This window comes from Phytophthora ramorum (genome assembly GCF_020800215.1).
Source record: "Phytophthora ramorum isolate Pr-102 chromosome Unknown Phyram_PR-102_s0014, whole genome shotgun sequence".
NCBI classification, from domain to species: domain Eukaryota; phylum Oomycota; class Peronosporomycetes; order Peronosporales; family Peronosporaceae; genus Phytophthora; species Phytophthora ramorum.
This window is the reverse complement of record NW_027150660.1, coordinates 68,168-80,566: the sequence shown is the minus strand read 5'-3', so window position 1 is coordinate 80,566 and position 12,399 is coordinate 68,168.

Genomic DNA, 12,399 nt, shown 5'->3' with positions numbered 1-12,399 from the left:
AAGAACCACATGCCCATGGCCAGGTTCATCAGGAACAGCACCACCTCAAAAATGATGAATTGGACAGCGTTCGAGTTGAAGCCACAGACCCAGTACACGAGCGTACCAAAGATGATCGTCTCGCCGATGGCCAGTGGGATCTGACTCGCCGAGGTGGCCAAGACATACGACGCCGTGCGGAAGAAGTTGGCACCGCGTTGCTTGTAGAAAATGTCCCGCTCAGCCATGTACGTCGGGATCTGGGACGACTGGCCCATGGACAAGAACATGATCGACGAAAAGACAACGCCCACGACCACGGACATTTGCGTGGGATCGAACTGGTAGAACGTCGTGCAGTACAGAAGACCCATAATGATAATCATCATCAGGCGACCGATGATGAACGGCTTGTTGCGATACGTGACCATCAACTGGCGCCGCAGCAGAGTCAGCGTGCTTTCCACGAACGACTGGTGGAACACTGGCATCGTTTTCACGTTTTCACTTGCATTTCGCAGGAGCTCAGGAGCGTGGGGGGCCTCCAGCGCACTCAACATGTTCTGGTGGATATCTGAGCGCTTGAACAGGTCGGCGAACTCGCTGGCTCGGCGCGGTTGCTTGGTCTGGAAATTGGGCAACTCGTAGCGATGCTGCTCCGATGTACCGAGGTCCAGCAAGTAGTCGGCAATGTCGCGCTCAGGCGGGCACGAGAAACCAAGGTTATCGAAGTAGCTTTGGACGCGGTCGCAGGGGCCGTGGTACATGAGCTCACCCTCGTTCAGGATCATGACGTCGTCGAACAGAGAGAAAACCTCTGGAGACGGCTGCAGCAACGCAATCACCACGTTCTTGTGAAGCGTGTGCGCAACGCTACGCTGCGTGTTGATGATGTCGTACGTCGCGGCGCTGTCGAGGCCCGTGCTGATCTCGTCCATGAGCGACACGTACTTCAAGCCGAACTCCATCTCACCAGTCGTCACGCGCTTGCGTTCGCCACCAGAGATGCCACGAAGCATAGCGTCACCGACGATTGTGTCCTGGCAGTGCTGCAGTCCAAGCTGCTGGACGACGATCTCCGGGTAGTGGCTGAAATGGGCCTTGGTGGCTTCGAGAGCCTCCAAATTCTCCTTCTCGCTGCCCTTCGACAGCAGCTCCTCGCCGCGACGTAGGAGCTCCCCTCCGCAAAATGTGTGCGCGAACTCGAGCGTCTCCTTCACCGTCAACGTCGGGAAGTGCTTGTCACGCTGGTTCACGTACGACACAAACTGGGGCAGCGTCTTGATGACCTCTTCACGAGGTACACCGTTGAACGTGATGTCGCCCTCCACCGAGATGTTCTTCTCAATGGGGAAGCGGCCGCTCAGCATCTTCATGAGCGCCGACTTGCCCGATCCTGGCTGGCCCAGCAGCAGTGTGATCTTACCGGGCTGGAAGACGCCGCTGATGTTCTTGAGGATCTCCTTGCGTACCGTGCGCTTCTTGGGGCCCACGAACATTTTCTTGAGCTCGTTCGGGATGGTCGGCAACTCGTGCTGGGAGCTGTCGTCGTCCACTACCACAATGTCGGCACTGAGCGACAAGTTCTTGAAGCGCACGTCCATCTGCGGCATGCGGTGGCCGAGAGCTGCCTCGACTTTGGTGGCCATGTGACGGTGCAACTCGTGCGGGCCGAGCGCCATCATGGCCGAGCCCGACTCGTAGCCGAGCTGCTTGGGCTTGTCTGCGGCTGTGCTGGTCCGCTCTTCCATCTTGGATCGAGTGGATCGACCGAATTGGTGGTCGACTTGAGCGCTCGAAGGTGAAATAGAGAATGAGGAGACCACCCACGACTGGTACAGTCCAAGCTGAAGCACTTGGAAAAGTATCCGGAGACATGACCGTTACATCGCTGGCTCACAATCAATTGGTATCACGTTGGTCGTGAAATTGACTCGGAATTTGTATGGATCTGTCAAACGAAGTGCTGGAGCTGTACCGCCATTTTGTCACCGTCATTTTTGCCGCATCATCGTGCGCTGGATAGGGGTAAAGGACAACTATTTCGAGCAAAATGTACTTTCGTGGACCTGACTGGGTGTTGATTCTCGACGGTGGGGAGTTGCAGAAGGCCAAAGGTCAGGCTCTGGGGACCAGCGCAGCAAAGAGTATTCGCTGCACATGCATTGGCAGTTGTGTCTACTGTAGTTATTGTAGCCTTTCAGGAGCGGCATTCCAGTAGATTTGTTACGATTGCACCGGCATTGCCGCATATCAATTGCTTGCTGGCAAGTACGTGATCATACCAGTCAGCGTTCGAGTTTAGAAGTTCCCTTTCGCTAAGTGACTATCAAGTCCAGTTACAGTATAGCTGTACGCTTAGGCTAAGTTTTCTCTGCAGTACTTGTAAAACCATCAAACGTTGGGGGGGTTGGAGCTGAACGGGTCGAAGAGACTTTGCTTTTTGATGATGATGGCAGTCATTGATACGTATGTACGTAGCCGGGCGTCTTGATGATGGCAGGACCATCACTCTGTTCGCGGTCCGTTTTATTCCACCGATTGCTTTATCCGTTGCATGTCGTCGCACCAAAGTTTGCTGGACGCTCCTGGCGTCGCAACTCGGACACTGCTCCGCTCCTCGGATTCTTCCTCATCCCAATGCATGTGCAGGACTCGCGCGCACTCTTGGTTGCCGTTGCCATCTCGCCTCCCTTCCGCGTTGGGCTTCACTCCGTCTACACGTCGGTGGTGGTAATGCACGAGCGACTGGCGAGAGTTTCGGCCCTACAGTACACGACCAAGCTCTTTTGGAGCGAAAAAGACGACAATAGCAATTGCAGCGGCAACCAACACGTATTCGTACTATGCAATCGCAACCAGGTTACTTCTTCTGGTGGTTTACAAAGCGCAGCGCCAGCGCGGCCCAGATGCGGAACAGCACGATGATGCCGATCGTGATGCCGAAGTTGCGCGCGATCTGGCTGTGCTTCATGCCGAAATACTCCTCCGTGTACTCCTTGATGGTGATGTGGCCCACAGTCTCCGGAGAGTCCACCATCGGCTTGCAACCAAGCTGCGAGCCCACGTTGAGGTAGCTCTGCGTGGCCTCGTCCCACGTCGGCAGCTCGTCGCACTCGGCGAACACCAGCGAGATGAGGATGGAAATGGGGAACTTGAAAAAGCAAATGTCGTACAGCCACGTGTAGCCCGACGGGATGGCGTACGCTGGCGGGCTGAAGCCCACGAACATCATGAAAATCGAGTTGAACAGGATGCCGATGATCTGCGCCACTTCCTCTGACGGCATGGCGTACGCGAAGAACTGGCCCAGGTAGACCATCATGAGGACGAGAAGCGAGGCTGCCAGCCAGTACAGCACGGCCGCCCCGAAGCCGGTGAAGCCCACGAAGTAGTAGAAGATGGCGGTGAAGAGCAGCGAACTGGCGAAGCAGTAGGGGATTTCAGCCAGCGTGGAGGCAATGAAGTACCAGAACGCGTTGTACGTCTGGGACGCTCGCTCACGGTAGAACGACTGGCGTTCAATGCACGTCAATGGCATGACGCTCTGGAACACGGCCATCGAGTTGAAGAACGCAGACATGAAGACCATGCCAACGCCCGAGTTCAAGCCGGAGTACGACGCGTAGTCATTGTTGCCCACAAAGATGAGGCCGAACAGAATCGCCAAGAAGATGGCGAGGTACATCCGCGTCAGGTTGTAGCTCGGTGTACGCCAGTACATCTGGAAGAAGCGCCACACCACGAACTTCATCTGCGTCATGGAGTTGGCAGCACGTTTCTTGCCGAAGACAATCTCTGGGAGGTCTGGAGACGGCGTCATGATGCCTTCCTTGGCCATCGTAGTTTCCAGATGCTGGTTGTACGGGCTGTTCTTGAAGTAGCTCACGAAATCCATCGAGTCCTCACTTCCATGACCCACACCTGCACCAATGCACTCCAGCATCCACGTAGCTGGGTTGTAGCCCTTCGGCAGCGGAGATACACCAGGGATGTTCTCAAAGTAGTCGATCAAGTTGCGGCAGTTCTCGCCCAAGTCGCCGTAGAACGCAGTCTCGCCACCGCGCTGCAGCAGAAGCAGTCTGTCGAACAGGTAAAACACTTCAGCCGACGGCTGGTGGATCGTACAGATGATGGTACGGCCCGAATCCGCCACCTTGCGGACACCGTCCATGATGATCTTGGCAGAACGCGCGTCAAGGCCACTGGTTGGTTCATCCAGGAAAATCACACTCGGCTGAGCAGCAAGCTCCACACCAATCGTCAAACGCTTCATCTGCTCCACGGAGCTGCCACGAATGATCTGATCCGCGATGTCCTCCAAGCCAAGCAGCTCAATGCACTCGTTCACCGAGTCGTACTTCTTCGAGTCCGGGATCGATGCGTCCTGGCGCAGGAACGAGCTGAAGGTCAAAGCCTCGCGGATAGTAGCCGCCTCCGAGTGCACGTCCATCTGCTCACAGTATCCCGTGCTTCGACGAATGGCCAGGTCTGTAGCCTCGTAGCCATTCAGCATGATCCTACCAGAAATCTTGCCACCAGTCTTACGGCCAGCAATCACATCCATCAACGTCGTCTTGCCTGCACCAGTTGAGCCCATGAGAGCCGTGATCGAACCAGGAACAGCAAACCCGTTGATGCCCTTGAGCAACTCGAGTTGATCCTTCGGGTTGTGCGGATCCGGCACCCAGTAGTGCAGGTCCTGGAATGCCACCGTCACGGGAACGAAGTTCTTCTCACGAGACTCAACTGGTAGGTTTACAATCACATTGCCCTCCATTTTTCCAGCCTTGGGCGTCTCGGCTAGAACGTAAGAGCTCTCGTCTTCGATGGACTTCACGGACACGTCTACATTGTCTGGCGTTTCGTAGCGAACGTACTCCATCGCCAGATAGGAGAGGAACATGAAGAACACGTAGACGGCCAACAGGTAGATGATGGCGTACACGACCCACTTCTTCTCAGTGGCAAAATCGAAAAGGTCCAGGTAGTACTCGCCCATCATGAGGCCGTTGTACTTCGCACAATAGTCGACTCCATCGTACACGCACACGTCAAACTCGCTCGACCGGTACTGGTTGATAGCCAAAGCCTTCAATGCCCACCCAATGGGACTGATCCAGTACGCCCAGATCAAGTAGTCCGGGATTTGGCTCTTGGTCACGATGAAACCCGCGAAAATAATGAACACGAGAATCGAGACCATACCCACGGGCATCACGACGTTTGCGTCGGGACAAACGCCGGCGAGGAAGAAGAACCACATCCCCATAGCCAAGTTGGACACGAAGAGCACGACTTCGAAGATGATGAACAGTTTCACGTCGGAGGCAAACCCGCAGACCCAATACACGATCGAGCCGAAGATGATGGTCTCAGCTAAGGCCAACGGAATCTGACTCACGGTCGTGGCCAGCACGTAAGACCCCGTCCGGAAGAAGTTGGCGCGGCGATGCTTGTAGAAGATGTCTCGCCCGGCAATGTAGACAGGGATCATGGAACCTTGACCCAGGGAGAGGAACATGACCGTAGCAAACATGACTCCCATCACCACCGAGATCTGCGTCGGGTCGAACTGGTAGAAGATGGAGCAGTAGATCAAACCCATGATGATCACCATCATCAACCTTCCCATGACGAAGGCCTTGTTGCGGTAGGTGATCAACAGAGCTCGCCATTGAAGAGCCATCACACTAGCAAACATAGATTGGTGGAACGTAGGCATCGGGTCGATGATGTCTTTGACACTGTCCACCAGCTTCTGGTCGTACGGAGCATCCAGGGCAGCCAGAGTGGAATGGTAGATCCGAGACTGGCTGAAGCACTCTGCAAATTCACTCGGGCTTCGAGGCTGCTTGGTCGGGTGGGAGATCTGGTAGCGATACTGCTGCTTCGTGCCCAAATCCAGCAGGTAGTCCGCGATGTCACGGCTGGGAGGGCACTTGAAGCCAAGGGTATCAAAGTAGTCCTCCACCTGGCTGCATGGCCCATGGTACATGAGTTCGCCCTCGTTCAGGATCATCACGTCGTCGAATAGAGAGAAAACCTCCGGCGACGGCTGCAGCAGCGCAATCACCACCGTCTTGCGGAGACGGTGGGCGAAACTGCGTTGGGTGTTGATAATGTCGTACGTGGCCGCACTGTCGAGACCCGTACTGATCTCGTCCATGAAGGACACGTACTTCATGCCGAACTCCATCTCACCAGTCGTCACGCGCTTGCGTTCACCACCCGATACACCACGAAGCATGTTGTCACCGACGACTGTGTCCTGGCAGATTTGAAGTCCCAACTGCTGAATCACCACGTCCGGATAGTGAGCGAAGATGGTTTTCGTAGCTTCCAGAGCTTCCATGTCACTGTGTTGCTTTGAGCTCATTTCCAGCATACCTTTACCCTGTTCCAACAGCTTCCCGCCACAGAAAGCGTGTGCGAACTCGAGCGTCTCCTTCACAGTCAGCGTCGGGAAGTGCTTGTCACGCTGGTTCACGTACGAGGTGAACTGCGGCAACCGGTCGGCGATCTGGTCCCTCGCCACACTGTTGAAAGAGACGTCACCTTCCATCGTGATGTTCTTCGTCATGGGGAACCGACCGCTGAGGATCTTCATGAGCGCCGACTTGCCCGATCCGGGCTGACCCAGCAGCAGCGTGATCTTTCCCGGCACGAAGCGACCACTGACGTTCTTGAGAATCTCCTTGCGGACCGTGAGCTTCTTAGGCCCCATCAGCGTCTTCTTGAGCTCGTTCGGGAGGGTCGGCAGCTCGTACTTGGTGGCGTGGTCGTCGGCCACGACGATGTCGGCGGACAGCGACAGGTTGCTGAAGCGCACCTCCATCTCAGGTAGGGGACGTCCCGTGGCCGCGGGGATCTTGGTGGCCATGACGTCATGCAGAGCTTGAGGGCCCTGCGCCATGAGCGTCTTGCCAGACTCGTAACTGAGCTCGATGGACGGGTCGGCGGTGGTCATGGCAGTTCCAGACGACTTGGGCAGGAGACGGGAGATTCCAGAATGACGAAGGACCACTTCGCGATCAGCAAAGGTGTGTGGATGGTATGCCTATTAAATCGGCTGCATAGATAGCGGTGCTGGTTAGACGTTGAAGTGGTACCCCTGGTGGGTGGGCGGAGGAGGGAGTACTGTTTACACCAAACTTTGTCCACAAAACACCAAAAGTGTACCACCCGCACCCTTGAAAACCAGCTGGCACCGACCGATACCTAATAGCCACCCGATATTGGGGTGACAACACCGCAATATGGCGACCTGCACTTTAGCCCTGAGACCAGCACCAGACAATATAATTTTGACCAATCCATGGTGCCCCTTCCACCTGAATTACAACCAGTAATTTACTGGAGGTGGGCCACCTCCCTTGTCCACGATCATTTAGCAACCCTCCCCCCCCCCAGTCCTCCATGGTTTTCCGTCACCCTTGGCAGCTACTCGCGTCTGCAATGCCGCAAATTGAGGCCGACGGCCTGTTGGATGGCTTCAAGAAGTTCCGAGTGAAGAAGAGCGATGTTACCCAGTGCTACATATGCATGCACCCCGATCCGCATCCGATGCGAGTGCAACGTCTAACCTGCGCGTGCAAGGCGTGCATGAACGTGACGACCACTTCAGTATGCCCATGGAGAGCTCGAGTCATGACGTGTCAGAAGAAACTTTTGGTAACGATTGAGGAGGCATACGCCCATGCTACCCCGGCTCGCACCCCTCGCAAGCCTGTGTTGACTCAGGCTATGAAGACAGTAGTTATGGATTGGTCTGCTCAAGGCCTCAAGCCCAAACGCATTTGGAACGCACTTGTCCAGCGCTTCAACCTGAACGAGACCTCGGCACCAACTCTCGCCACAGTGCAGCGCTTTGCGCATCACCACGTTGCGGGGAGGCTTGGCGGTAGCGACCTCCGCGAAACCGTACGCAACAAGGTTCAAGAAACCTTTTTCACTGGCCAGGAGGAAGAGTCTGCAGCGTTCACGTTCACAAAGCATACAGATGCGAACGGAAATCCTGTAATTGGCAACGGTAGTGACGCTGATCCCTTTGTCGTCGGAGTCAGCGCTAAAAAACTTCTGCGTCGCGCGGATCGGGATCCTACGTCGTTTGTTCTTCACGTCGACGCCACCTACAAGCTCACCCAAGTAGGCTACCCCGTCATCGTCGTAGGAATTTCGGATCGCGCAAGGCGCTTCCATCTCTTAGCGGTGTTCATTGTTTCACAGCAGCAGCAAGACCAGCACACTGAAGTCCTCCAGTTACTTCGCCAAGTGTTTAGTAATGTGGTGGGCAAGCCTCTCAAGGTTCGTTACGTGATGGGTGATGCAGACGCAGCCCAATGGAACGCTGTTGAAGAAGTGTTCGGAGGGGACTGTGCGTACATTTACCTTATGTGCTACGTTCATGTGGCCAAGAAGATTTTTGAGAAAACGCGGTCCATGGCGTGCAACCTTGCAGAATCTGTAATGGCAGACATCCATGACCTGCATTTCACGACAAGTGACGCAGCCTTCCACGATAAGCTTGCTCTGGTGCAAGAAAGATGGGCCAAAAACAAGGACCTCGCAGCTTTCTCAAAGTATTTTTCCAAGGTATGGCTGAGCCAACGCTTTTGGCGATGGCAGTACCCAGCGGTTACGCAACCACCAACAATCCTTGTGAGACATACAACGCTGCAATTAAAAGAGACATCACGTTGCGCCGCAAGATGAAGGTAGGTGCTCTCATCCCACTGCTTCGGACCCTATGTGAGAGCGAAAGTGTGGCGGCCAAGACGTTTACAGCCACCTGTGAGCCTGAAGCCAGACTTGTGCGTCGAGTCAGAGCGATGACTCGGGCAGATTTACTGTCGGTGCATTCTACCTCAAGAACAAGCATCCACTTCATACTGTCAGACGATTCTGAGGACCCGTCGTGTGACGTTGTTCGTGTTTTGAGTCGTCCCTCTCCTCGTGTTTATGACGAGACAAGGCGCAAGACGGTAGAAGATCTACCCATCTCCTCGCAGTTGAATAAGCTTACAGCTAACATGGAGACACGGGGAATGCCTGCGTCGGGCTGGCCTGTAGATATGCAATCCAGGTCGTGTCCTTGCAATTTCTGGAACAAGTACGGATCTTGCATCCACACGCTGTATGCATTGGAGCGTCACGGCGCTACGGACATTCTAGGAAGAGAGACGCTTGTAAACCGCGGCGCAAAAGCGCGCAGAGGTGCAGTTGGGAGTGCTGGTCGACCGCGCAACGTTGGCCAGGCGCTAGAGAGAGAGTAGGGATGACTATGTGTGCAAAGATTAAAAATATGAAGTAATGTGTCCTCACTTGGCTATCCGACTTGTTCGTTGTTGGTGATAGAGAGCGACATGTTAGTGGTTATTTGTTCTATACAATTTGTTCGCTAGTGTATGTACTAGTGTAAATGACGCACAAGAACTTCAATCGTTCGACCCTTCCAAATAGGCTGCGATTTGAAAATATTTATTTGTCAGACAATATCCCCTACCTGTGATGCCTACTGCATTTTCGTCTGTAGAAAATAATCTATGCGGATAGAAATGAAAGCCACTAGCTTCAAATACCCTCGTCAGTCTTATTCAGGATCAGGGCTGCGCTTGAAAAGTATCTTCAAAGTTGAAGTTGAAAATAACTTCAACTGTACTACACGGAGCAGTCAATTTTACCGTTTAGTCTAATATGGTTTGTACAAGTGACGTGGTAGAGTCTAACGATTGTCATGATTAGCTGTTTGTTCGGCAGTCACCACTAGATTAAAATAGGCTGCGAAAAGAAAATAGCCAAACATATTTTTACGGTACCGAGAGCTAACCCAAGTACTGGTTTCATCCAAAATCGGTGTTGAGCAAAATCACCAGTGCTAAGAGACAAATCAGAAGCACCAACGTAGTTACTACATTACTCGTTATTTAAAAATGCTGCGAGCACAAAATTAAGCCGAACGTAACAAATGTATTAATCCTCCGAGTCTCCTAGGTTTCCTCTCTTAGCGGCTCGCACCCTCTCCATCCTCTCCTTCATCTTGCGTTTCTTGTCCCTTTTCGCGCTTGCCCCCACCCGCGCTTTCTCAGACTTCTCAGGCAATTCCAGCTTTGCCATGAACTTCTTCTTCTCCTCTTCGAAATATTCCGGGGCGTAGTCGCCTTCCTCCATCATGCTGTAGGCCGAAAGCAGGGATTCCCAGGCTTCTCTTGATCCCTTCTTAGCACCGGATGCCACCTTGGTAGCGTATCTAAACGACGCGCATCGGTCCTTCTCGCGCACCACGACATCTCCGAAGACCCCACCCCACTTGTTGGTTTCCGGTGTGCCCGGCTTGTAGACCAAAAGGACCGAGTGGAAAACGAGATTGTTTAGGACTACGACGTCGCCAGGACGCTGCACCAAAACGCCGCTGCCTGTGGTCTGCAGCATGCGGTTGATTGAGTCGTCCTTGTAACCGTAGTTGAACACGGTTCGCTTCTCAGATTCCGGGGGGAAGAAAACCCATACCTTGAAACAGTCCTTGGCGCAGGGAGGTATGTACGATACCACACGGCCGTGGTCGACGTGGATAGGCGACTCTCTGTTCCTCACTTGCATCCAGTACTCGGATTTGTAGACGTAGGCTTCGTCCCTAGAGAACTTCAGCTTGGAGTAGTAAGCTGGCAAGTGAACAGCAAGTTGATCAGGCGGACAGAACCCACGCTTTCCAGCTTCTCGAGCACCTTCCTCCACAAATCGAATAATGCTGGTAGTCTTCAGCGCGTCACGCAAGTGCTGTGGGTCGGTCGGTGTTTGCTTGTAGCCGTGGACACCGGCGATGATGTCGCAGGCTCCACGAAAGAGAAGTGCAGGTGCGTTCGATTCAACGACGCGCTGCCAGGAGAAAGGGGACGAGATGTAGCGGTCTTTGCTGTAGCTTAAGCGCGTCTTGATCTTCTCCAGGTCGTAGTACTTGCCGCCGTAGTCACCCGCATCGATGAGGCGTGCCAGGGACTCTATGAATGTCGCAGTCATAGGTCTTGGTGGGGCTGCTTAAATGAGAATGGAGGGCTGGAAAGATACGGTTAGTATGTGCTGTTGGTATTGGTTAAAATTAGTTCAATCATCGTGCGTTTTAAGTTGTGTGATTGTTAGTGGGTGGCTCCCCGGTTTTGCGCTGGTGCTGGGTGCACAAATGCGGTGCAGACAGCTAAAATTGTCGGTGTTTTTGGTATTTTCTCGTGGGCGGAGCGCCATCATCATGGGACCGAATTTAGTGTTTTGTAGGGTACCCGATTCAGGATTGTAGTCGTGCCTCTTACTGAAATCAAGTGACATGTCGCAGATGACGCCTTAGATTGGGTTATGATCCTGATTAATTTGGGGCTGATGATGGCAGCCTGTCAAAGCACCACAAGGTGCCGGCGTCAACCGATCCAGCCCGCCAGCATTCCTTCAGACTCGCAAAGCCACGGGCCACAGGCAGCTTTAGTCGTGTGATTCTCGTTAAACGACGCAAGGTCCAACTTGGAGGCAATCGGATTGAACTCGCAGCTACGCAAGATCCTAATGCAACGACTACTCCACTCGAAATGACCACCAACTCACATTTCGCCAGTAGACCACCACGACGTGAGCCATCTAGCGCGTGGTTGCAGTTGCTAGTCAGTTCACGTCGGTGTCTTGAGATTTGACTTGATCCATTTCAAATTCAAATTGAGCGAAACCCGGAAGTCTATTCTCCTTGTGGACGATTCCGAGTCGTCGGACTACAGCTACTGTAACGGAACCGAAGGAGCATATCGACAATAACATCTCAGTGGGGCAGTTCTATCCACAGCTCAGACTACCACGGCTGGGAGCCAATCAAGAGTAAAATGCATTTTCATTCATTGGTATATGATATCAACATGAAACAGCAATGTGCGTACAATAATTGCCCTCTTTTGCTCACTTCTTCTGATGGTTGATGAAACGCATGGCCAGCGCGGCCCAGATGCGGAACAGCACGATGATGCCGATCGTGATGCCGAAGTTGCGCGCGATCTGGCTGTGCTTCATGCCGAAATACTCCTCCGTGTACTCCTTGATGGTGATGTGGCCCACGGTCTCGGGGGCTCCTGCCATGGGCTGACAGCCCAGTTGCGAACCAACGTTCTCGTACGACTGCGTCGTCTCGTTCCAGGTCGGCAACTCGTCGCATTCGGCGAACACCACTGCGATGAGGTTAGAGATGGGGAATTTGAAGACGCAAATCTTGTACAACCACGTGTAGCCCGACGGGATCTTGTACGCTGGGGGGCTGAAGCCCACGAACATCATGAATATCGAGTTGAACAGAATGCCCGTGATCTGCGCCACCTCCTCGCTCGGAGTTGCGAACACGAAGAATTGCGCCAAATAGACCATCATCAGCACCAGTAAGGAAGACTCGAGCCA